At 42.4% G+C, this 25,551-nt stretch overlaps 1 long non-coding RNA gene across 1 annotated transcript; it reads left to right on the top strand.

The window, feature by feature from the left end:
* Positions 1-2,104: 2,104 nt before the first annotated feature.
* On the top strand, positions 2,105-14,436 carry LOC117511609. The gene is made up of 3 exons (XR_004560994.1): positions 2,105-2,233; positions 7,193-7,201; positions 14,421-14,436. It is a non-coding gene; the product is annotated as an uncharacterized LOC117511609 (long non-coding RNA).
* Positions 14,437-25,551: the final 11,115 nt, after the last annotated feature.

The raw sequence follows: 25,551 nt of genomic DNA, 5'->3' as shown, positions 1-25,551 counted from the left end.
TGAAAGTACAGGAGTATAGGGAATTAAATGTGGGAGTATCATACGTGGACGCTGTTAGGTGCATTGCAAAGTGCAATGGCACTGGAGGACAGGTGCGGTTGGAGCAGTGTGGGCCTGCACCTATACCATCTGCACCCCAAGCTGCTGAGGTGGATCCGGCATATCTCCATAGCCTGGTTTTTGCCAAGGACAGAGTGATGAGCAGTGGTGTGATGGATTCTCTGTGTGGAGATGATACTTAGACTACTGATGTTTTACGTTCTCCAGTGGAATGCACGTAGTTTGATTGCCAATGGACAGGAGCTGAAGCGGTTTATAGGAACATTTCGTGAGAGCCCTAAAGTCATATGTATCCAGGAAACATGGTTGAAGCCCTGTCTGGATTTTGTGATCCCAGGTTATGTCTGTTTACGGAAGGACAGGCCTTCATGCGGCGGGGGTTGTGCTACTTTCCTGTTGCAAGGTGTCCAGTATAGGAGACTAGATATCACTTCAGACCTTGAATGTGTGGGTGTGGAAGCTTGGAGTGCAGCAGGTTGGTTTTCGATCATCAATTTTTATAACCCATGTCACTATCTGGACCTGGGGTTTTGGATCAGGTAATGCAGCAGGTGCGTCTCCCTGTGGTGTGGGTTGGGGATTTTAATGCTCACAACCTACTGTGGGGTGGTACAAAAAGGGACTCTAATGGGGTGGTTCTGGAGGATTTCCTGGATAAGTATGGCTTGGTGGTGCTTAATGATGGGAGACCCACTAGGTATGATTTGAGGACTAGGAGTACGTCATGTATAGATTTAGCAGTTGCTTCAGCTGTACTTGCTGGGTGTGGTAACTGGGATGTACTTGGTGGTTACACTATGGGTAGCGATCACTTCCCTATCTTGTGTGGGTTTGGGAGAGACCTCCAGTTAGCGCAGGAGGCCCAGTTGACAAGATTTAACTTCCGGAGGGCAGACTGGGGCAGATTTTGTGAATGTATTTCGGAATTTGTCGAGAAGGTGACCAGTGATGGAAGTACGCTTGAGTGGAGTAGGTCCTTTTGTGGGGCTATTAGGACCGCAGCAGAAAAGGCCATTCCAGTTAAGGCGGAGCGGCAGGGGAAAAAAATGATGCCATGGTGGAGCCAAGCATGTGATGATGCTGTTCGAGCCCGTAACAAGGCCTATAGGACGTTGAGAAAGTTCCCGACCACTCCTAATGTTGTTGCATTTAAAAAATGTAGAGCTGCAGCCAGGAGGATAATTAAAACAGCTAAGCAAGAGAGCTGGCGACAGTATTGTGGAACTTTGGGTGCTCAGACTCCACTTCGACAGGTCTGGAATATGATGCGCCGTATGGCTGGGATTAGCAAAGGGGTCACGGTTCCTGTTTTGAAAGAGGGCACTATAGAGGCTGTCGACAATAAAGTAAAGGCTGACCTCTTGGCGAAAGCATTCCAGCGGGTCTCCAGTGACATTAATACTGATGCAGATGGTCTGCTGAGGAGAGAGATGATCCTTCTTCAGGAGGGGTTTAAGTTGGACTGCTGTTTAAACTTGGGGAGGCTGGGTGTTGTGTAGGGTTTCTGTGGGTCCCAGCCCACATGGGAATTCATGGGAATGAAATGGCTGATGCTGCTGCTAAGGCCGGCTTAAGGACTGACACCATCCTGTTTCACATTCCTTTTAGTAGAATGGAGTGCCGTGGTTTTGTTAATGGTAGTATACACCAGCAGTGGCAGCACATTTGGGATACTGAGACCAAGGGTAGACACCTTCACACTATTGTTTCAAAAGTAGAGCAGGGTAATTTGTCACTGGGTGCCTCACGTCACGATGATGTGAAGTTGGCAACGCTTAGGCTGGGTCATTGTGGCTTAAACAGTGGGCTGTATGTGCTTGGGAAACATCTGGACGGTTGCTGTCATTTTTGCGGTGTCACTGAATCTGTTCTTCATGTGCTAATACACTGCCCTTTGTATGCAGAGGATAGAAGGGTCATGTTTCGCGGTTTGGTAGATCTGGGTTGTAGTACCTTTTCTCTGAGGACGTTACTGGGGCATGGAGCCTCCCCAAAGGAGAGAGCGAATTTGGTGGGTTTTTTTTTTTTAAAAACTCTGGCTTGTATTGGAAAATATAGGGGTGTTGTGTCTATCTCATTGACATTTAATAGGTGTTCTGTGTCTTATGACCTGAGGGGGGCAGCAATGCACTGACCGTGTCTAGCCTGCCGACAACCAAGAAGAAGAAGAAGAGTGTGAGCTTGCCACTGAGTTCCCACGAGATTCCATGGGATCTCGTCTGTCAATCCAGGAAGTGTTTGACATTTGAACATTTCCTGTTTTACTGTGGATTTGAATTTTGGCACTTCCTGTTTAGGACGCCCTGTACAATGAGTGAGCTTTGCGGTGCTGCGTGACGCTTCGCTCATATTAACTTATAAACAACAGAAAAGGGACTTACATTTTGGTGCATCACTGCACTGACTTTGTGTACTTCCAAAAAAAATAAAAGACTGTGTCCTCACGCCAGCAAAACACATCAGAAATTTGTCCAGCTTTGGTGCATCACTGCTGCTCTGACAACAATCCAACACAAACTTTAAATAGGAGTCCAAAAATGATTCTGACAACGTCTGCGATGCCGAGCACCAACTTCGTGGACTTCCAAAAAAATAAAACATTTTTAAAAGTCTGTGTACCTCCTCAGTGCAGCAAAAAAATCACGTCAGAAATTAGTCCAGCTTTTCATTCTAACTTCCTCCTAACAGCTCTTCATGCCTCCAGATGGCTTACAGCGCAGTGGGTTTGTTTGTTTGTGTGTGTTCGAAGAATTGGCACCGCCAATTAGCTCCTTCAAATCGTCGTCCGTCAGCAAAACAAATTCAGCATGTTTAGCTAAACGCTGCCCACACTAGTGGGTGGGGTTCGCAGCATGCAGGTACCAAGCATATGGAACCAAATTGCAGTCTAAATGCAAAGCAACACAAATGGGACGAATAATCCATGTCACATGACATACAAAGCGCCAATCAAATGACAAGGATCCACTCAGCCATTATATAAATACAAATAATGAATGTTTATGAGTTTACTGGTGTGAATATTTCATGAGGTTCCAGTCAACAAGGCGACATTCCAGCTTTCAGCAAATTAAATATTCTTTCCACTGAAAGAATGAAAAACCTTCATTGTTTTATCTAACAGCTAAAATAGATCCTTGTCACTTCATATTTTATTAATTTATAAATAACAGAACAGGGACTTACATTTGGTGCATCACTGCTACTGTGGCATCAACAGTCCAACAAGAACATTAAATAGGAGGTACAACTGTTCTCAGTCAACTTGGAAAACCAGTTAGATAGTTCAAAAAATAATTCTGACGATGTAATCTGTGATGCCATGCACTGACTTTGTGTACTTCCAAAAAAAAAAGAGAGTTTGTGTACTTCCTCAGTCCAGCGAAAAATCGCATCAGAAATTTGGCCAGCTTTTCATCCTAACAGCGCTTCATTCCTCCAGATGGCTTATTGCATAGCGAATTTGCTTCATGTGTGTGTGTTAGAAGAATTAGCACCATCAATTAGCTCCTTCAAATCATCATTCCTTAGCAAAACAAACTCCCCCATGTTTAGCTAAATGTCACCCCCACTAGTGGGCGATGGTCACAGTGTGCAATGGCACAAAACGTATGGAACCACATTGCACACTAAATGCAACACAACACAAATGGGATGAATAATCCATGTCATGTGATATACAAAGCATGAATCAAATGACAAGGATCCACTCAGCCTTATATAATTTGTGCTGTATAATCATTCCACTCTGCCAAAAGAACAGTTCAAGAAACATCAACTGGCATTTAGGAAGATTTGCATATGGATTGCACACAAAATTGGCTCATATTCGCTAAACATCTGCAGTATCTGTGAAACATGCTTGTATGAGTCGACCGACACCCGCACACATCTGAAATTATTCACAGAGGCATGTTTTTCCGTTGCTAGGATTTTTGAGCTGCCTAAAATTTTGGTTGCAGATGACATCCGCCTTACATATGCAATACATAATCTATGCGCTGTGTATCCCCTGATATCCGCAACTGACGGGGTATTGCGGCTTGGCAGCAGACTGGGACAGTGTGTAAAATGGATTTATTGCGTGTCCATCACATCCGCATCACAAACTAAAATAAGTTGTCGTAAATGCATACAGATTGGCCATGGATAAAACGTTTGTATTACGTCTGCTTTGCATCTGATTTGCGGACAATTTGCGAATGCATAACAAACACGTCACGTAAACCCAAAGTACTATATGTGGCAGAAATTGACATACCTGCCAGTCAGTGCCAGTCCAGCTGTGGAGACGTACAGATGTAGTTATGGATCCCCAAAGATGTAGTGTGATAGTTCCTGCGATCCAACAACATACTGTAAAACCCCAGCTGCAGAGAAGTCAGCCGTGGATCTCAGTTTTCTTTCAGAACGTTTAACTCCAACAAAAGGAAGAGTTGCTGTTACAGCCGCAACTCACGCTGAACTCTCTCTTTTTTAAAAAAACAGTCTCACAACCAGGAGCGGCTTCCCCCCTTCCGCTCCCCAAACTCATGAATAGTTAACCCTTGCATGACAACATGAACATCAACTCTATGATCATTACAATAACAATCAACTTGTCCAAGTCCAGCAATTGCATGCGCAATACAACAGCTGTTCCCGCATCACGTGTGCGATGCCTTCACAATATATCTGTAATACCTCTGTGATAATCGCAATGCATCCGATCTGTTTCCTCAATACATGCGTTCATCATATATTCGCTATACATTAATATATCCATAATGCATACTGAGGATTTGTCATTTCAGGCTAATTTTGTTGCGGATGACAACAAACGCCCGAAATTTGTATACGCAATTCATGCGCGATTAATCGTCTCCCCAGTGGGATCGGGCCCTTAGTAAGTGCTGTTCCCATAGAATGGTGCATTCGAAATGCAGATTCCAGTGGCTCAGAGGTTAATCTCAGTGAGATGGTTCACAAGCTGCTGTGAAACTACTTCTTCAAGGATTTTAGAGCAAAAGGATAAATTCAATATTGGTCTATAGTTTTCAGGTTAGATTTCTCAAGAATTGGTTTAATTGCTCCAGATTTAAAATATTTTGGAATACAACCACATGGCTGTCTACAAGCCTATCTACTGATTGATCATGTGCAGAAAGTGATGCTAAGATACCCAGTAGTCCATCTCCAAGCTAATTTATGGTTGAGGAATCCATGTGATGCAGAGATGACAAATAATCATCTCATCCCAATGGAGAGGGTAGTGAAACTGTCAAATAAGTGAGTAATCTGAAACAGCTGACGTAAGAGAAACAATATCAATATCTGAGACAGTAATTTTATGAAAGAGGACCAAACCCAGGGTGTTTCTGCTATAGTGGGTCAGTCCCTGAATGCACTGATGAAATCCTGGTGTTCCCATAATGCCCATAAAAGATTTGCTGGGGGGATCAGATGGCTTATTTTACATGGATAGTGAAGTCAGCAAATCAGGGATAACCTCACGAAATTCATCTAAAAATTTGGAATACAAGGTGCAGTCAAAAAGTGTCTGACCTTCTAAGTGTGCGAGCTGTCATAAGGAGATATAGGAGGTCTGTCAATAAAGTAAAGGTCCTTTTTATTTTTTCAAAAACTATATGGATTTCATTCATATGTTTTTACGTCAGACATGCTTGAACCCTCGTGCGCATGCGTGAGTTTTTCCACGCCTGTCGGTGACGTCATTCGCCTGTGAGCACGCCTTGGGAAGGAGTGGTCCCGCCCCCTCGTCGGATTTTCATTGTCTGGAAATGGCGGAATGAAAAGGACTTTTTTCCATCAGAATTTTTTCAGAAGCTGTTAGAGACTGGCACCTGGAAACCATTCGAAAAATTTATCTGGCTTTCGGTGAAAATTTTATGGGCTTCACAGAGAATAAGGTCTGTTACTACAGTTTTAAGGACCCCTTTAAGGACGTTCAGCGCGCCGCGCTCAGCGCTCCGAGCTGTGACGACGCGGCACAAGCCACCGGACCATTTTTAAATGGATGGCTCTGTGGATACGAGACCATTGTGTGCTCTTTCTCTGGTTATTGCAAGAGCTGGACATCAGCCATTTTCCAGCAGATTTCACTTTTAACAAGAGATTTTGTCATGGAAAGCCGCGCGGAGGCTTCGCGCGTAAAGACCGATTTGCTTTGGAAGCGAGACAAAGGAACACCTCTGTTTCGGCGTGTCAGAGGACAAGTTTGGACATGTCCAGCTCTCCACAATTTCACTGATACTTACTGGACTGGTAAGCATTGAAAGCCGAGATAGACAACCTTCTTCTGCATGCATGATTTTTTTTTCCAACACCCAGTCACTAGCAGTCAGTCTTAGAGTGAACACATGCAGCTATTGAATTCTCATTTGCTATAAGTAAGTAAATGGAAAGATATGGAAACACAAAGTGCTTCACAAAGCAACACAAGTAAAATACATAAACTATAGACAGGGTATATTAAAACATAGATTTTAAAAACAAGGAAAACACACTAAAAAGAATAAAACAATAAAAACCCCTTGTCTATCTGAAAACCTGTTTAAAAAGAAAAATCTTTAATTGTCTTTTAAATGCATCAGCAGCTTCTAGGCAGTGAAGGGACAGAGCTAGCGCGTTCCACAGCTTAGGTGCTACTGCTTCAAATGAGCAAACTCACAGCTTGAAATGGGTTTTTAGGACCACAACTAAACATCTGTCCTACTGACATCAAACTGCAGGTTGGTGTGTGAAGCTGTAGCAGGTCAGAAATGTAAGGTAGAGCACAACCATGGAAGTCTTTAAAAGTTAGGGTCAAGATTTTAAAAATGTATTTTAAAATTCACTGGTAACCAGTGAAGGGAGGCTAAAACAGGGATGATGTGGGTCGTGTGTTCCAGTTAAAAGCCTTCTGGAAGACCTGAATGCAGTCAAGCTCCTTTTTATTTAGTCAGGTACAAATACTATTACAATAGTCCAGACGTGAGGATATAAAAGCGTGAATAATCATCTCCAATTCCATGGAAATAGAGCCCTGGCATGGACGTCACGTGACTAGCGGCGTGCCACACGGCGGCCATTTACTAAGGGTGGAGAGAGCGCCTTGAGCCTGTTAAACAGAAGCGAAATGAAAGGAAAAAAGGCAGCCAGTGTTTCACCATCAACTGCATGAACTACAAAAACAAATTCTCGAATACTAAAATCAACTGTACAATAGCCTTAATGTAATTATGTAAAACAAATGTCTATTTTAAAGTCGTTATGTCGCTATTTAATGTCGATATACTGAGACTATAACTCAACGCCGTAAGTTCTTTTCATTAAGCTGCGTTCACATGCATACAAATACGGAAACAAAAATACAAAAATGTTTATATACTTGTTTAATATGATAAGAAAATTCAGTAAGATATATCATATATTATATTCCAATTGTAAGGTGGAACTATGCTAGTATATAAAGGTATATCTAAAAAGGAAGAGTAAAATAGGAGAATAGAAAAGAGTAGAGTAGACCCACTTAGGTGCCTGGTCTTGAGAACCAGGGATGGTGAATGGCTTTATATCTACTTGTAATAAAATGCTAGTAAAAATCATATATATATATATATATATATATATATATATATATATATGGCATGTTATGGCAACATGTATGGCAAGGCATACTTCAGATTTATATTTTAATACATAAGGATTTTTTTTTATCCGAGCTTTTAATCAGCTTGAATACAACTTACAAGGCTTCATTTATAAAAATCCATCGAGAATTATTATGACAGGGGAAAAAAAACACAGTAAATTCCCCAAATTTCCACACTTTACATAAAACATTTTTTTTTCTATGCAGGCATGTATGGGTTCATTAGAAAGAGCAATTAAAGGGCTTTAAAACAAGCCTACTTTTATTAAAATCTGTTAACAAATAGCGACAGTAGAGTGAGAAAAGCAGCACAGTTTGTCATAATTTCCACAAATTTCTGCATTTTACATAAAACTTTATTTTCCACTCACACATGCATAGGTTCATTGGAAAGAGCTTTCAAAGGGCTTTAAAACAAGCCTACATTTATTAAAATCTGTTAAGAAATAGCGGCGCTAGTGCAAAAAAAGCAGTCAGTTTATTATTGATGATCATCACATCTCCACCCTTAGAAATGGCGCCTTCCTGTCCTGAGCGACGCTAATAGACTGAGGCACGCACGTCCATTCCAGTCTATATTTCCATGTCCAATTCAACCTTGACAATAAGGGGTTTCAATTTAGAAATACTGCGGAGATGGAAGAAACAAATTTTTATTAACTGTTTACAATGACGCTTCAAGGACATTGCCGAGTCAAAAATAACATCTAGGTTCTGCACATAGGGCTGGACAGAAGAGGCTAAAGGGCCACTGTGCTGTTTTATTAAAGGAATGACACTGTCAGGGGCAACAATTAAAGTTTCTGTTTTCTGTTATGTGAATTTCTCCTCTGTGAGATCAATAAAGTTTATCTTCTTCTTCTCAGAGTTCAGTTGTAAGTAACTATCACTTAACCACTGGTTGATGTTAGACAAGCACTTAGTTTAGGAAGATAATTTGTGGAACTCAGTGGGCTTAAAAGAACAGCACAGCTGGATATCATCAGCATAAAGATGGTAAGACACATCACCTTACTTGCTAATTATCTGAAGCAAATATACAAGAAAGAGTATTGGGCCCAAGACAGAACCCCAAGGTATCCCACAGGTAAGCTGTGTCAATTCAGATAGAAACAGATTCATAGAAACACTAAAACTTCATTAAGAGAGGTATGAGGAGAACCATTCTAAAACCGCTCCTGGGAGCCCAACCACATCTCAATCTATTGATCAGAATCTTATGCTCAGCAGTGCTGAGAGATCAAATAAAATCACAACTATGTGTATTGTTGTATGTGTGTACTTGAAACCTTAAGTAATGCAGTTTCTGTTGAGTGCATTTTGAAAAAACCTGACAGGCATTTGTCTAAAATTTGATGTCTCTCTAAAAAAAGAAGTGAGCTGCTCTGCTACAATTTTTTCCAAAATTTTTGATAAGGATGGAAGTTTTGATATTGGCCTATAGTTCTTCGGGATTGCTGGATCAAGACCAAGCTTTTTGGACTAGTTCAACAACAGCTGTTTTAAAAGAGCTGGGAACCACATTCGTCAGAAGTGATGTATTAAAGATATAACACGAAGGAACGACTTCAGCAAAGGTATTGCATCACAATGCCTTGAACATAACGCAAATAAAATGACTGGTATAACTCAATCCTCTCCAACCCTGCTCCTGGACAGCACCTGCCCGGCATGTTTTGCAACTGTCTCTACTCTACCCAAAGCTAATTAACTCAGTCAGGTGTGCTCAGCCAATCAAGAGCTGGGAAACACCAGTGTTAGCTGACCAGGTGTGACTGGAGTAGGTGGACATGGAAAATATGTAGGACAGGTGTCAGAGCAAAAGCACTTTCCGGGCGGCCATCCACAACCCAAAATGACCAAGTGATTGAAAGAATACAGACTTTGATGGTGATGGTCGTGTCACAATCCAAGAACTTGCAGACAAGGTGCAGATAAGCATAGGTTTGGTACATTCCATTTTAATGGAGTTTTTGGCAGTGGTAGGAGTGTCACTGTCAAGTCATTCTCAAGTCATCAATCTGCAAGTCTCAAGTCAGCTTGCAAACACTTGTTGGTCATTAATATTTGAGACTTGACTTGGGACTTTCTGATTCATGACTTGATGGTGACTTACTCCCACCTGGTATTTGGGCATGTGAAGAGTGTCAGTGAAATTCGTGCAACTGAAAGTCTTGCGGAACATGCTGGAACGTGCAAACAGTGACCCTGACTTCCTGAGCACTGTCATCACTGGTGATGAGACAGATTCATGGGTACAACACAGAAACCAAATTTCAGTCATTTCTATGGAAACATCCAACATCACCAAGGCCAACGTAAGCATGACAGGTGCGCAGCAATATCAAAGTTATGTCGACCGTTTTCATTAATGATGCATAATGAGTACACACCAGAAGGCCAAAATATTCAGAAAGAGTATTGTCAGGAGATCCTACGTTGCCTTCGTGATGTTGTGCATCATAAACGACAGGATCTGTGGGCAGTGAAAAGTTGGTAGCTCCATGATGACAATGCACCCGTCCATTCTGCTCATATGATTCGGGCTTCTGTGGCCAAACACAACACTGCTGTGGTTCAGCAGGTTCCCTACTCTCCTTCCATGGTTTACTCTGATTTTGGCTGTTCCCCAAGATCAAAATGGCACTAAAAAGGACTCAATTTGAATCACAAGAAGATATCACACGGAACAAGACATCCCAGCTGGACACCATTCCAAAAGAGGCCTCCCAGAAATGCTTCCAACAATGGCAGAACCACTAGGTTCCAATTAAACTAATTCAAAGGGGGATTAGGATTTCAGACCAACAGGTGAATAACTGTATTTTTTGCAGCCAAAGGTTGGATTTTTTTTTTTATTTCAGTGCTTCTCTTGTGGTGTCAGGATTCTTGAACGAGTGGCACAAAAGGTAGAGGACACAAATGCAGACCCACACGCAGAGATGAAGGAATTATCACAAGGCTTTATCTGGGGGCAAAGCAGTGGTTCGGTACACGGGTAGGCAGGCAGCAATACAGAGGTAACAGGCAGACGTTGGGCTGAGGCGTAGTCAAAAACAAGCAATGTTCACAAAACACATTGAGACTGAGTATGCAGGCAGAGACGAGAGCAGAGTACAAAAAACACAAGCAGGGTCATACACAGTAAGACAACCAGATCAAAGTCAAAATTATGGCGTGAAAAAGAGCAATAAGGGCTGGAACAAGGGCAGAAGCACAAGGCATGGAGCACAACGAACAAGCAGTGAAGAACCTGAAAGACGGGGCTTAAATGAAGGTGGGGTAATCAGGACGTGATAAGAGTCAGGTGTGATGAAGGTGAGGATGTGACAAAGATGAGTTCAGTAGGTGCACGAGAGTGCAGGAAAGTGAAACTAAGTAAACAGAAGCAAAGAAATCAGACAGAAACTAGAAAATAAAATTAGATCAAAAAAGTTCAACAAGGAAAAAAATCAAGACTAAGCTAGAACGGAACTACATGTAGCAACAGTATATAAACAGACAGTACATACAATCAGTGACTGAAAAGAAACAGAAAAGCAGAACAACAACAAAGTAAGTAAAGGGCAGAGGCAAAACTAAAACAGCACTAACTATGAGGCAAGAGAAAACAACCAAGCAGAAAATCACTGGGCAGGATCACAGACAGATGGCAAAACCATAACAGGAGCCCAGAGAGGGCCAAACCATGACATGTGGGCCTGGAGGCCCACAAAAAAATGACAAAGTAACATGTCTGATTTTTGTTCTGACCATGAATGGTGCAGAGAGCCAAATGTTCAAATGAGTTCCATTTGTGACCCCCAAGAACTGTTAAACTAAACACAGACTTGTGAATTAAAGCAACACCTCTGCCTTGCTTTGTATTGCAAGGAACATGAATAAATGTGTATGTAGGTGGGTACACAGTAAAATCACCAGTGCAAAACTAAAGGCCTCCTGACACAAGCATGACTTTTGATTCGCGCACTTGTACGCCCATCGTTGTGACGATCCCACCCGCTGTGTTCCCAGCTGGACGCCGTTCTTTGTTCTACCAGCTGCCACACGCTCTGCGCTGGAGGCTGCATATATAAATTATTACGTGTAGGATTAATAATTTTCTCTGCAAATTGGCCATTGAAAACGGCTTTAATCGCTTCCTGAATCACAGAGGACCATTTCAGCTTCAGCCGTTCACGCGCACCTAACGAGTTGCACAAAGCATTTTGAGCCATCTAAAAGGGGAATTATTTGTCATGTTTACATTGTCATGGCTTGATAAAATAGTTGTGTGTTCTTTCCTTCTTGACTGCAGCTGTTAAAGTATGTTTATGAGACATTTAACTTCTTGTTATAATCGTTCAGACGAGCTGCACTCTGATGCAATTCGCTGACGTCACCACTCGCTGAAGCTGGAGCGGTCCTCTGTGATTCAGAAAGCGATTACAGCTGTTTTCAACAGCCAGTTTACAGAGAAAATGATTAATCCGATATGAAATACTTATTTTATATACACAGCGTCCAGCACAGAGCACGTGGCAGGCAGTCGAACAAAGAACGACATCCAGCGGGTGGGATCATCACAACAACGGGCGTGTAAGTGCGTGAATCAAAGTCATGCTTGTGTCAGGAGGCCTTAACACTGACAATGTTGAGTTAACACTGCCAGTTTACATATGGTCCCACTCTAGTCAGAGTGGGACCATATGTTCACTGTCAGCGTTAATTTAACACTGGTGATTTTACTGTGTTGGCTTCATTTAAAGTGAGGACAGTAAGTTTCAACCAGGTTTCATATAAGCCAATCATGTTTAAGGGCCCCTCACACATAACACAGTTGAAGCCGACTGGCGCACTAAGGAGGAATTGCACGCCACTTGTGAAAAATACTGTCTGTGAAAAGTGTCTAAGTGGCACATGAGTGTGGCATAACCTAGCAACACATGTGGTGTGCCAGAGTGTTAGCATACTGGCCAGCCGTCTATGTGCGCACAGTACAGCAAGCCGCCCCTCAACTGATCACTGCCCAGTCACACACTGACAGATGGAAGTGACGGCTTAGTGCACATGACATGTTGCATTACAAACACAGAGACACAGCCAGGACAGGTATATAAATAATTACTGCAATAATTACATACACAATTACATAACAAATAAATAAAATAAGCACAGAGCAGAGACAAGGAGAGTGACACTTTGTTCTGTAAGCTGAATGAACAGAGCACGAGCCACTGCTGTTGAGATCTCTGACGTCACAGCAAGAGAACATGTACCGTGTTTTGACCTTACAACTGTCTACCGTGAGGCACATGTGTGTTCCTGCTGTCCTCACGTGGAAATACATAAAACATATAGATAGATAGATACTTTAATGTCCCCGTGGGGAAATTTGTCTTGGACTTCTCAGAAATTATGACCCATACAGAACAAGACATAGACAGAAAAATTAAAATAGATAAATAAATAAGTAAAAGACATACAAATACTAAGACCTCCTACTGAACCTGATTGTTAGCGGTGTTTGTTATGGTGTTAGTTAAGGACTGTGATTGATATAGAAACAAAGGGGTTTCTGTATCTCTTCAGTCTGCAGTGGGGGACTCTGAAACGCCTGCCTGATGGTAGCAATTCGTATTGTGTGTGCAGGACATGGGAGGGGTCAGAAAGAATTCTGTCCACTTGCTTCATCACACACTGATCAAAGATTGACTGAGGATTGTTATACTGTTTCAGACCGATGATTTTCATTGCTGTGAGGACAAGGTAGTTTAGTTTTGATCTTAGGGACACAGGAAGGTTCCCAAACCAATTGGTTATGCTATATCTTATAATGCTTTCCAGAACTGCCTGATAAAACAGTGACATAATTTTTTGGTCAACTCCATGCAAATGCTGCAGAAAGTAGAGTTGTTGATTCAAGCGGGAACATAACCAGTCAACTTTAGTGTTCCATGTAAGGGAGCTGTCTATATAGACACCAAGATATTTGTATGATTGCACTTGTGTGATTGGTTGCTGGTGTATAATTACAGGGTTGTGATTGCCGACTAACTTTGGATCAAAAATGACTTCCTCTGTCTTTTTAACATTTAAAATTAGTTGAGTGGAGTCACACCACTCAACAAAATGCCTTACTTCTGAATGATAGATATCCAAATCACTATTCTGTTGAAGTAAGCACAGAAGTGCTGAGTCGTCTGAATATTTAAAAATGTAGTTCCCAGGGTGCTTGGCTGAACACTCATTAGTATATAAAGTAAAAAGGACAGGTGAACTCACACATCCCTGTGGTGCTCCAGTACTGATGTCTTTGATTTGGGATAGGCTGGAATTTACCTTAACCTGCTGTGTTCTGTTTGTCAAGAAAGAGTGAAACCAGTGATGGTTGGTGATGGGTTGACGTCCAACACTTTAAGTTTCTGAATTAGTAAGTATGGCTGAAGCGTATTAAAGGCGGAGCTGAAGTCGATAAAAAGTAATCGGGCATATGATGACTTGTCATCAAGATGTTTTAAAACAAGATGCATGATGGTGGAGATAGCATCATCAGTGCATCGCCCTCATCTGTAAGCAAATTGAAATGGGTCTCATTTGCCATATACATCTATTTTCAGCCTGCTCACAATGTATTTCTCAAAACATTTCATCACAACTGATGTCAATGCTATGGGCCTAAAGTCATTGTTTTCAGTGGGGTTTGCCTTCTTGGGCACCGGGATGATCATGGAACGTTTCCACAGAGCAGGGACTGTGTGAGTGTCTATAGACTGTTGAAAAACAGGACACCAAGCTGCAGTAAGCTCCTGTGCAAATGTTTTTAACAAAAATGGTGAAATCCCGTCTGGCCCTGCAGCCTTTTTTAACGGAGCACGCCGAAGGAGATGTTTGACCTGTTGTGGATCAATTCACAGTCTGTGTGACGCATTATCAGAGGGGGGTAGGGAGTCCAGCTCCTTGTTACACTTTTCAGAGAAGTCGTGTATCTCAAATAAAAATCATTTAAATCATTGGCCATTTTGGAGTCATCAGGTGATATAAGGTGCTTTTTAGAAGGGTTCATGTTTGTGATAGCCTTCATAGAATCCCAGACTCTCTTAGTACATATTTGAAGTATTATAATTAAGTTCTAAAAGTTCTTTCTGTTTTCTCCTTGCTACACGCAATTGCTGATTAAGTTCTTTTTGTGCTAATCTCAGTGCAGCCTTATCATGAGTTTTAAAAGCAATTTTCTTTGTATTGATACAGTCTTTGATTTGCTTAGTAATGAAAGGTTTGTTATTTGGATATAGTAACAACATCCTTTTTTGTGACAATACATTCAGTACAGAAATGAATATAGTCTGTAATTGCCTCTGTTGCAGAGTCAAGGTCCTGGCTGTGAAATCTGTTCTATTCTGTATTGAGAAAACAGCCTTTTAGAGTCTCAATACTGTTGTTAGACCATACTGCTACCCGTTTTGTCTTTGGCTTAGATCTCTTTAATACAGTCCTGTATGAAGATAATAAATGAACAGTGCTATGGTCCAAGTTGGCTACAGGGGGCCTCAGGGTGGCAGTGTAGGCATTTTTCACATTACTGTAGCATTTGTCTGGTATGCTGTTATTTCGTGTTGCGCATCTCACGTATTGTTCGTAATCCGGTAGCAATAGTTCCAATTTACAGTGACTGAAGTCACCCAGAAAAAAAACGACATGCCCGGTGTGCGTTGCAGCTGATCGTGTATACAGTCAGCTGTCAGACGCACAGCCCTTGCTGCGTTCGCGGCGGGGGCACGTATGCCGCACATAGGATAATATTCCCAAACCCCCTAGGTAGATACCAGGGCCTCAAGGATAGGCAGAGTAGTTCAGCGTCAGGGGTACATACCGTTGCTCTCACTGTAACCTGTCGACACCATCTGTCATTCACGTAGACCCCAATGCCTCCGCCTCTGTTCTTCCCTGAGGCTGATGTTCTGTCCGCCCGAAAAAGTGAAAATCCATCCACTTCAACCAGGGAACCCGCGATGTCCAAATGCAACTAGGTCTCAGTAAACACCATAGCGCCCGCTTCCCGGTACTCATAGTAGGCTTTGGCGTTAATCTGAAGTTCGGTGATTTTATGCTGCAGTGACCTTATGTTAGACAGGATCATTGACGGCAAGGGTGGTTTGTATCAGCGCCTTTGCGACGGGCTGCAGTGGCCGCACAGTGCGCACCTCGACAGGCTGTGCCAGGTGAAACGGACCGTCAGATCATGTATACACTCAGCTAGTGATCTGAATGTCACCTCACCCTCGTGTGAGCTATGATCCATATGACGCGGTGTCTGTCCTTCGACGCACGGCTGACTGGACACACAGGACCGGCTGGACATGCGCACGGGCCCAGCAGATGTGGACTTTATGGGAGTGCACTGCTTCATTCATGTCATTTCATGACTGTACGTCTATGACCATGGGTTATATCCAGATTAACAGAAGGTTCATACTTGTATTGTCCGCTTGATAAGAGGAATTAAATATTATAAATTGCAGTGTTGTTTTATGGTGTGTGTTTTTTAGTTTTTTCCCCACAGCAGCAACGTCCACAGACAAAGGTGGGTGTGTCCCCCTGCGACCTGCAGCTGTTCGGATATCTGTGCTAGCAAGTCACAGCTGGGTAACACCTGTAGTGGCTGGTAGAATATGACATTGCATAACTTCACTGTGAAGAGCGGACATCAGCTTGCTGGCCTCAAGTGGGAATAAATTAAAACATATCGCTTCAGCTGACTGCCATGTCAGCGCACCGCAATGCTGGTGAATATCATGCCATGCAGAAAATCACAGCGAGGTGCGTGTCACTGCGGGATTTCCCCACATTGTAAGAATTAAAATGCACATCACATTTGCAATGCAGTCACCAGCAGAACACTACACGCTGGATACGCAATGCCGGCTGATGCGTTCATGAGACAAAAGCCGACTCTTCATGACATGGGAGCTGACTTCATGAGACGGGAGCTAACTCTTCATGGGACGAGAGCCCGGCTGATGTCTTCATGAGAGGGGCGCATCAGGCAATTAATGTAAAATATAAAAAGGAAAACAGTATTCCACGTTATTTCATTACTTCCTGGTGTACGTCTAGGCGGAGGCTAACGCCGCTCTTTATAACAGGAATTAAGTATTATAAATTGTGGTGTTTTATTCATTTTTTGCTCCACTGCTGTGTGCGTGACATTCCACGTGCTCACACTGTGTTCGTGCGTGAACATGAGCATGCACAAGACTGTCACCGCGGTACCGTGCACACTTGTCCGATCGTGTATCTCTCCCAACAACAGGTGGAATGTTTCGTGGTTCCGCATTTCGTTTTTGGTTCACAGATTTTCTTCCAGTTTCTACATCTTTCATGTTATTTGTGAAGGGGCCCTACGCTATGTGGCATAATTAGGTATTTTATCAGCAAAGATTTTGAGCACAGTGATGTTATATTAATGAAACCTGGGCGAATGACCTTACTCGAGATGTTAATTTGGCCAACAGAGTTTGTGGGTGGTTCCATCCTCATTCATGTAAGATGTCTCAGATTAGGTTTATATTGACAAAGTTCTACATGGGCTGAAGGTAGCAAAAACTGAATTTTTGAATATGTTACAGAAACAGCTGATGGGGCATCCCCAGTAATAGTATTGTCTGATGTAATAATGGGTACTAAATTTGCTAAGCATACCCTTTATGGGTTTGTCTATGCAAACAGGCCACAGTCTCGATATGAAAAAATTCCCTTCCTGGTGTATACACAACACTATCACCATAGTGATTTTCCTGCACTAGTCTCCCCAATAAACTAGTGGATTCCACACCCACAGTAATAGTAAGCCCTGCAGGCTCTATAATCACCTGCTCTGTGGCTTGCTGTGGAGTCCTGTAGAAATCTATGTTTGCAGATAACATGGCGATGCCTTTCCTGGAGGATGAAGGCTGTCCGGCATCAGCAAGCCACGGTGAACCCACATAGGTGACAGTGCGACTGTATCTGGTGTCGTGTTCCTTATTTTGTTTGTCCTTGTGTGATGTTAGCATCCTAAAGTGTGAAGTTACATCGGCTGCTCTGACCCTAGGTACGCATTCAATATCAGCTGGCATGTTTAGTCTGACTTTGCAGGCGATGGAATCCCCTATCACTAGCACATGGCTTTTTGCACTAGGGATGGTGGTGGAGGTTGCTCATAAGCTGGGAGGACTATCAACAGGCATCACAGGCATGTTGCCAGTTTAGGGCATAAAAATGGTTCACAGTCAGTATAAATGACTTTGAACTGGGCACCAAGCATTTTAGGCATTTTTCCATCTCACCACAGTCTGGAAAAATGACTTCTTTCTCTCTCTCTCTCTCCCTCTCTCCTCTAAAGCCTCAGTCACACGACATTAACGAAGGACACTGAAGCCAAAAGGAAAGAAGAAATCTGGACGTACGTTGACTTTCAGAGACAGCGTTTAACTGTCATCCAGCTTTGTTTCTGTAGCTGGCGCTTCATTAGAATGTTCAAACTGTTGAAAAATGTGAACAAATTCTGACGACAACCTCAACCATATTCTGATGGTTCCTCATCATCTGCATAGTTCCCGTACCATTAACATTCAGTTTGATTGTCACGATTGTCATCCAACCTTCCAAGTCTGATGTCTTGCACAAACATTGAGGATATCTGAATGGATCAATAACTAAAGCTCAGACGAGCTGAACGTGACTCGTCCATGTGTGGGATGAAAAGCAACATTTTCATACAGAAACAATAGCGCCAAGAACGTTTTATCAACTATTTTAACTATTTGCGCACGTTCGCATGCCATCTCTGGCTCCAACATGCATGTGCGCGCACATGTTCAAACCTGTTGTCAAGACAGCGCAGCTGCAGGTGGCTGTGGAGAGCGCAGACTCGCTGCAGAAATGATCACAGCCTCAAGGTCGCCGTTTGCTTCATGTTTCTTTTGTTAATTTCGGTTTCATTTCGGTCTTTTATGCGTTCTGCACTCGCAGGCTTGTCGGTGATGGGAGACGTCCCGGCTCATTCGTCCACGTTTTTCAATGATTTGTGGCTTTGTGACTTTTTTCCTTCATTCAGCAAATGCTGTGTGCCATGTGACTGAGCCATAAGGTTAGAAATTTTAACATGGAATTCTGTGGGAACCTGCCAACTTTTGGAGCCATTCAAGGGCCTGCAACTTTTTCTGTTCTGGACAGGCTTCACTTCAAACCATTAAAGCTTGAAGCTTTTTTATTTGTTATTAAATGGTGATGTTCTGTTGCACTGTTTCACCGGGGCAAACTGAGTTCAAGAGTCAGTCATAAATATGTCTCTGACATTTGCAGCTATGAGGTTCCTCAAATGGCAGTCACTTTTCTGTTACTTGAATCTGAATCTTGGCTGCCTGAACAGCACCACTACCTTTAATTATGTACCATATTTGATTAAAAAAAAAAAGTTTGCATCTGTCCATTAGTCACTTTGATTTTGAGTACTTAGTCATTTACTACATGCTAATCCATAAAATTAAATGCTAAACTCATATATGGTTTCAATATATATATATTTTTTTTGTGTTCTTGTGATACTGAAATAAATTTCTGTTCTTTGTTGTTGCTTCAGTAGATGGTATTTCGCTTATGTTAAACACTGTTCAAATTCACAGAGTGTGAGTTGACGACTTTTCTAGGAAACAGAAGTAACATCAAGTGTGACGCTTTGTTCTGAACATTATGCAAAACTAATGTGGCTTAATGATCATGAGTGAAGAAACCAGTGGAAACTGTGGCGTAACACAACATGGCTGTTGCACATTAGCAGCTCCACTGAGAGCATGCTGCATTCGACAATATTAACACACATATTATTGTAGAAAAGGTCTTTAAACAAAATTATCACCAAATACCAGAATTTACAAATAATACTGAAACATATTTCATCAATTTATTTCAATATATTATAGATTTGTCTTGTCTCAAAAAAGAACATTAGTGACAAAAACCATGCAATGACTGTTTTAAAGGAAATTAGGTATTAGGGATGGGAAAGCTGAGTAGAGGTGAGCAGATCAATCCTAATATCGATACCAATGCTGGTATTGATATTGAACGATCCTCGTGTAAAAAGGTCGATACTCAAGCTTTTTTCTCTCCCACACGCACTGACTGCTGCGCACGCAGATTCATCAAAGTCTACTCTCTGTAAGAGCAGCGCTGCGCTGTGTCACACAACACGGAGCAGCGCACCCTCCCCCTCTGGTCATTTGTTGTTGTGCCATCACATGGCTCAGCGGCACCAGCCAACAGCCATGCAGGTAGGCTCAGCCTGGCCCGCCCACTCAGCACTCTCCTCCAGTCAGTCCTCTACCTCAGGAGATTTTAAGTTGTGTTGAGTGATATTTTTTTTAAACAAAAATGTTGATTGTGATAATAAAGTATTTTGTTGTCACATACGATGTTTGGCGAAATTCTATCCTAGGTCCTTTGGATCCTTTGGATCTATGAAGCTTAAATATGAAAAAGTATCAGTATCGATATCGGCGATGTATTTACTTGGTATCGGATCAATACCAAAATTCCCAGTATCACCCACCTTTAAAGCAGAGGGAAAGACCCATTTAATGACTGATCTGAGCCCGGTTTCATGAAGCAGTCTAATGTTTACATTAATGTTTTGTTTTATGTTTTGTTCTAATGTTTACATTAGTCATTGCACAAAGAGCTTAAATAAAGTTTTGTGCTACCAGACTAAAGTTTTTATCCTGATACAGAGGAGGCTAATCTTATTTTAGTCAAAAAAACAAACAAACAAAAAAACTTCAGTAACTTCCCTTAAAAAAAAAAAAAAAAAAAATGACATCTGGCATGTAACAGCACTTGATGGAGCACTCTAGAGTGCCCCTGTGTTGCTCATATTCCTTCAAAAGGACAGCTTCCTCCACTTTTGGCCATGGGTGCAGCAGACGATGACTGTCATGATGGAGAGGACAGTTCTCACATTAGCCACCAGGCGTTACTGTTAGGCTGAGCAGCATTGTGTGCACAAAAAGGCTTGATGTAAGTGTAGAAGAAGAAACAGAAGAGTGAATCTGCTAGGCCAAGTGCTAAGCACGTTGTTCTGCAGTTCGTATGTGTCCGTAAATGATAATGTTAACAAAGGCTAGATAATTCATGACAACAACCAACCCGGAAGTAAACAAAACTGTCGCACATTGGAGTCGTCTCTTGGCACTGGCACGCACGAGGCCGTTATGCCTGTGAAAACTGTAGACTAATCTACAAGTTTAGCTATCGATGTGAAATGGTGATTAGACGGATAATGTTGGACGATTAACCGTAGTTGACTATAAGTTTAGTAGACTGAAAGATTAGACTGCTTTATGAAACCAGGCCCTGGCATCAGTGCAAACACTGACTCAACAGTTCTCCACTTTTTGTTTGTCTTTTAGACATCGGTCATTACGATAATTGGACTCTTTATGCATTTGTTTGCTTACTGCAGGCATGCGCACAGTTTTTCAGCTTGCGAGCTACTTCTAAAATGACCAAGTCAAAATGATCTACCTACCATTATAAATGCTAAACCAATCATCAATTAAACTTATTGCAGAACTATCATAAAACGTAGTCCCAGAATAATACTGACTTAAACAACATTTTCATTGTTAAGTTGTGGAGTACTATTTAGTAGTATGAAAAAAAATTTTCAAAAGTGGACCTTTAATCTAGGGGTGTTGTGGGAGAATCCCCCACCCACCCAATACCCTCTTTCCATCTGTTTTTGCTCCTGGCTTGTTGTCTGAACAGGAAGAATGGATAACGTGTGTATTTATGCAAAAAGCACAACCTGATTGACATGTAAGAAAGTTTTATCAGAGCTTATTACATCATGCCATCCTCAGAAAGAGACTTTAGGTGCATTTTGGGGGTGCAGGGGGGAGCATTAGTATTGGTTTTTAACATGTCACGGGTCTTTAGCTGCTTTGAGTTTAACCACAGTGTAGACACTCACAGAGTGGCACAGAGTTTAAAAGATAAAAAAAAGTGTAAAAATGTCTTTATAAAGCTCACTCCAGGTGTGCTGTTCTCACTGCTCCTTGAGACACAGAGAGGTGTTAATTGTTTTTCTAACTCGGGGCTGCTGCACAAAACAGTGGCCGAACAGCTTTCCGCATCAAATGCTAAAAGCGGGCAAAGCAACTGGGAAGAATGGCAGAAACCCAAAAGACGTGTCTACAGGTAAGGGTACACTAAGCAAACAACCAAACACCAAGAGAGTGGTCTAAAGTGGAATCCAGGGGACGGCTGTGAGGGTGACACAAGTAAGACAGAAGGACCGACAGAGTACCGGGTGGCCTATTAAGGAGCACAGCTGCGCCCGGAGGGCGCCCGTTGGACCCATTGAGGTCCACGGATAAGTCAGGAGGGGGGCCACGTGAGCTATAAGGGTACATGGTAGAGTCAGGGAGACGGCTGGAAGACCCCCTAACCTCCATCGGTAAGTCTGGGTGTTGAACTCTGTCTACACCAGGCCAAGGAAGAGTCAGGGGAGCAGGAACATGGATCCGACACAGGGCATAATAAGTCAAAATAACCAACCCCCCCCGGGCAATGGACCTACAGAGCTGCAGAGGACAGACTGAATTGATTAACTTGATAAATGTACAGAGAGAGAGGAACTTTCTCATGAACAAGACATGTAAGGAGGGAACCCGATGAAACAAAAAGTCCATCAAAGAAAAACAGTCAACCGACAGAAGTAACTGGGGAAAAACTGAACTGCTGAAATACACTGGAAACAAAACCCAAGCAATATCTGAATGCAACATATGGGAAACCAAATATAAAGGCCTCCACTGGAGGTAACTAATAATAAATAAGCCAACCAATGAACAGAGTGAAAAGCAAACTGTGAAATAGCCTGTGGGAAAAACATGCTTACGTAAGAAACATAAAAAAAAAAGGGAGAATCCAACGAAAAGAAATGCTATGAGGGTCAAGAGAAATTAACCACTAGTGGTTAATTTCATCACAACCACTAGTGGAGCAGAACTGAGTAACCATGGACCCTAATAAATGAAAAAAACCTATGAAATGGACTAAGGGAGCCGGCAAAACAGGACAAACAAACAAAAGAACGTGAGAGAGAACCGCTTAACCAAAGCTTGCATAAAGTGGAAAATCCAGTGAAACGTATTCAGGGGTAACCAAAAACAGAGAATTTACAAAAAGACTTGGATGAAAACATAACTAAACAACATTAAGGGAGATGGAGCAATTTCAAACAAAAATGTGAGCAGTGCACGTGCGAGACACATAAATCTACACTGAGGAACAAAATGAAAGAAAACATTGTCAAGCTTCTAATGCCAAATTTATTAAACAACATTGCATAGATACTGACTTGGGAGACAAAAGTGCCCTCTAACAGGCACAACGTGTACAGAACAACTTTGAGAAGCCTCACAAAGAAAAAATACAAAGGAAAACACACTGTCCTACCAGCAAAGACATCAGAGTTCATTTTCAGGGCTGGCACCATTTATCTTGAGGTCAGTGGAAGATCTGGAGATGCAGGCTTAACAGGATGGTCTGTAGGCGTGTGTGCTACCGGTGATCCCAAGAACGCCGCTGATGACATTGGAGGAACGCACAATGCGGGTGATTCTGCAGTCGAAGTGGTGAAACTTGTCCAAAGCTCCACAAGCAGCTCAGAAACCACAGGCGGTGCTAAAGATTCAGGAGGTGAATGCGTCCTGAATGATTCCTGTGGATTGTGCGCTGTGGTGACGTGGAGTCCCTCAGTCGTTCTGTAAATATAGGTGGAGCCGAGGGTGGTTCTGCTTGGTTCCGAGGCAGGTAGATTGTGGTAGTCATGACAGGTGTTGCCAAGCGCTGAGGTGACGTGGAACTTCCTGATGGCTCTGTGTGTGATTCTGATGACGTAATCACTCTAGAGGGGTCAGGCAACGTTAGTGATTCTGTTTTTATAGCAGAAGACAAAGCGGGAGCCAAGAGCAGTAGCAGAGGTGTGCAGCTCTTCCTAGGTGCTGGCATGGGGGGCAGACGTGCCCCAGTTGGCGTCTACGTAGGTGTGCTTCGGGGTGCCGGTATTGGCGGTGGACCAGGCGAGATCAGTGCTGCTGCAGGAGACGGCCGAGGTACCGATGCAGGAGAATGAGGAAGCAAGACTGCTGCATCAGAGAGGGTGATGAAATGTGGAGCATTTGAGCATGAATCGTAGAGATCCGATTCAAATAATAAATTCATGGGGTCCTCTACGTACAGTGGTGCCTGACCCTACCTGAACAGTGTCTTAACATTTGTTGAATCTGGGTATGCCGAAACAATATCAGACTCTGCCTGCAACAGTTGATCTAATGCAACAAAAACACGCTTTCGGTGTCACTGATCTGAACTGTCCCAAAACTCAAAAAACAAGTCCTGTATCTTAAAAAAAAAACTGTAGCAGTGTCTTGGAGTGTCTGTCCTTCCACCTCAGAAGACATATCATCCTATGCCCTCCCACTCGGATGCGCTGTCAGAGAGTGGAGGGCAGGATGACAGGTGCTGCTCGGGTTGTAACACCCAGGCTGGGAGTCTCCACGCAGCAAACAAATTGTCAAGATCTTCCAGGTCTGGGAAGAATTGGTATAACCAAGCATTAGATTCTACCAACTCCTGAGCTTGGTCTAAATAATCAAATTTACTCTTCGGTGTGTAACATGCATGAAAACAACTGAAGAAGAAATTGAGTTCAGAAAAATTGTCTGTCTGATTACAGTAAGGTCTGAGGCCGTGATGGCAGAAAAAGAGTTCGCTCTGTCCATTTTTGGCCAGATTGTTCTATCAGGCTTGGCAGAGGCGTGGCACAAAGAGAGCAGGACACAAATGCAAACTCTGTCAAGCAGATCGGAATAAGAAAAAGAGGTTTAATATGGTAAGACGAGCAGGGATTCAGTATACAGGTGATCCAGCAGTGAGGCGGAGGTGGCAGGCAGATAAAAAGCTGAGAAGTAGTCAAATAATAGGCTGAGGTCAGAATACACAGCGTTGTGGAGATCAGTGGCAAAGACAAAATTGAAGTCAAAGATGACGCAAAGTCAAAAAACACATGCAGGCAAATGATGAGGCAAAACAGGATTAAGAACTATGGCTGGAAAGTGAAATGAATTTAACAATCTGGTGGGGGACTGTGAGACTATGAGGGCTTAAATAGTGGCAGGCAAATCAGGGCACGGAATGAGGAACGGGCAGTGGTGGGCACAGTTCCGATAATCCAATAACAGATAATTATCGAAGATAACGTTTTCATTATCAGATTATCTTTTAAGATAACTTTAAAGACCATTATCGGACTAATTATCTTCTGATGAATTTTTGTCCGATAACTTTTATACCAATAAACAAAATAAAGCTGAACAGCAACAAGCATTTTTTAAATTAGTTCAGCACCCACCTGTTTTGTACTACAACCCCTGGCAAAAATTATGGAATCACCGGCCTCAGAGGATGTTCATTCAGTTGTTTAATTTTGTAGAAAAAAGCAGATCACAGACATGACACAAAACTAAAGTCATTTCAAATGGCAACTTTCTGGCTTTAAGAAACACTATAAGAAATCAAGAAAAAAAGATTGTGGCAGTCAGTAACGGTTACTTTTTTAGACAAAGCAGAGGAAAAAAATATGGAATCACTCAATTCTGAGGAAAAAATTATGGAATCACCCTGTAAATTTTCATCCCCCAAATTAACACCTGCATCAAATCAGATCTGCTCATTGACACTGACCCTATGCCATGACATTGACCCTATGTGTCTTTTTGCAAGGAATGTTTTTGCAGTTTTTGCTCTATGGCAAGATGCATTATCATCTTGAA

Source organism: Thalassophryne amazonica, chromosome 6 (assembly GCF_902500255.1).
Source record: "Thalassophryne amazonica chromosome 6, fThaAma1.1, whole genome shotgun sequence".
Taxonomy (NCBI): Eukaryota; Metazoa; Chordata; class Actinopteri; order Batrachoidiformes; family Batrachoididae; genus Thalassophryne; species Thalassophryne amazonica.
The sequence above is the reverse complement of the archived record's forward strand: the minus strand, read 5'-3'. Positions and strand labels throughout refer to the sequence as shown.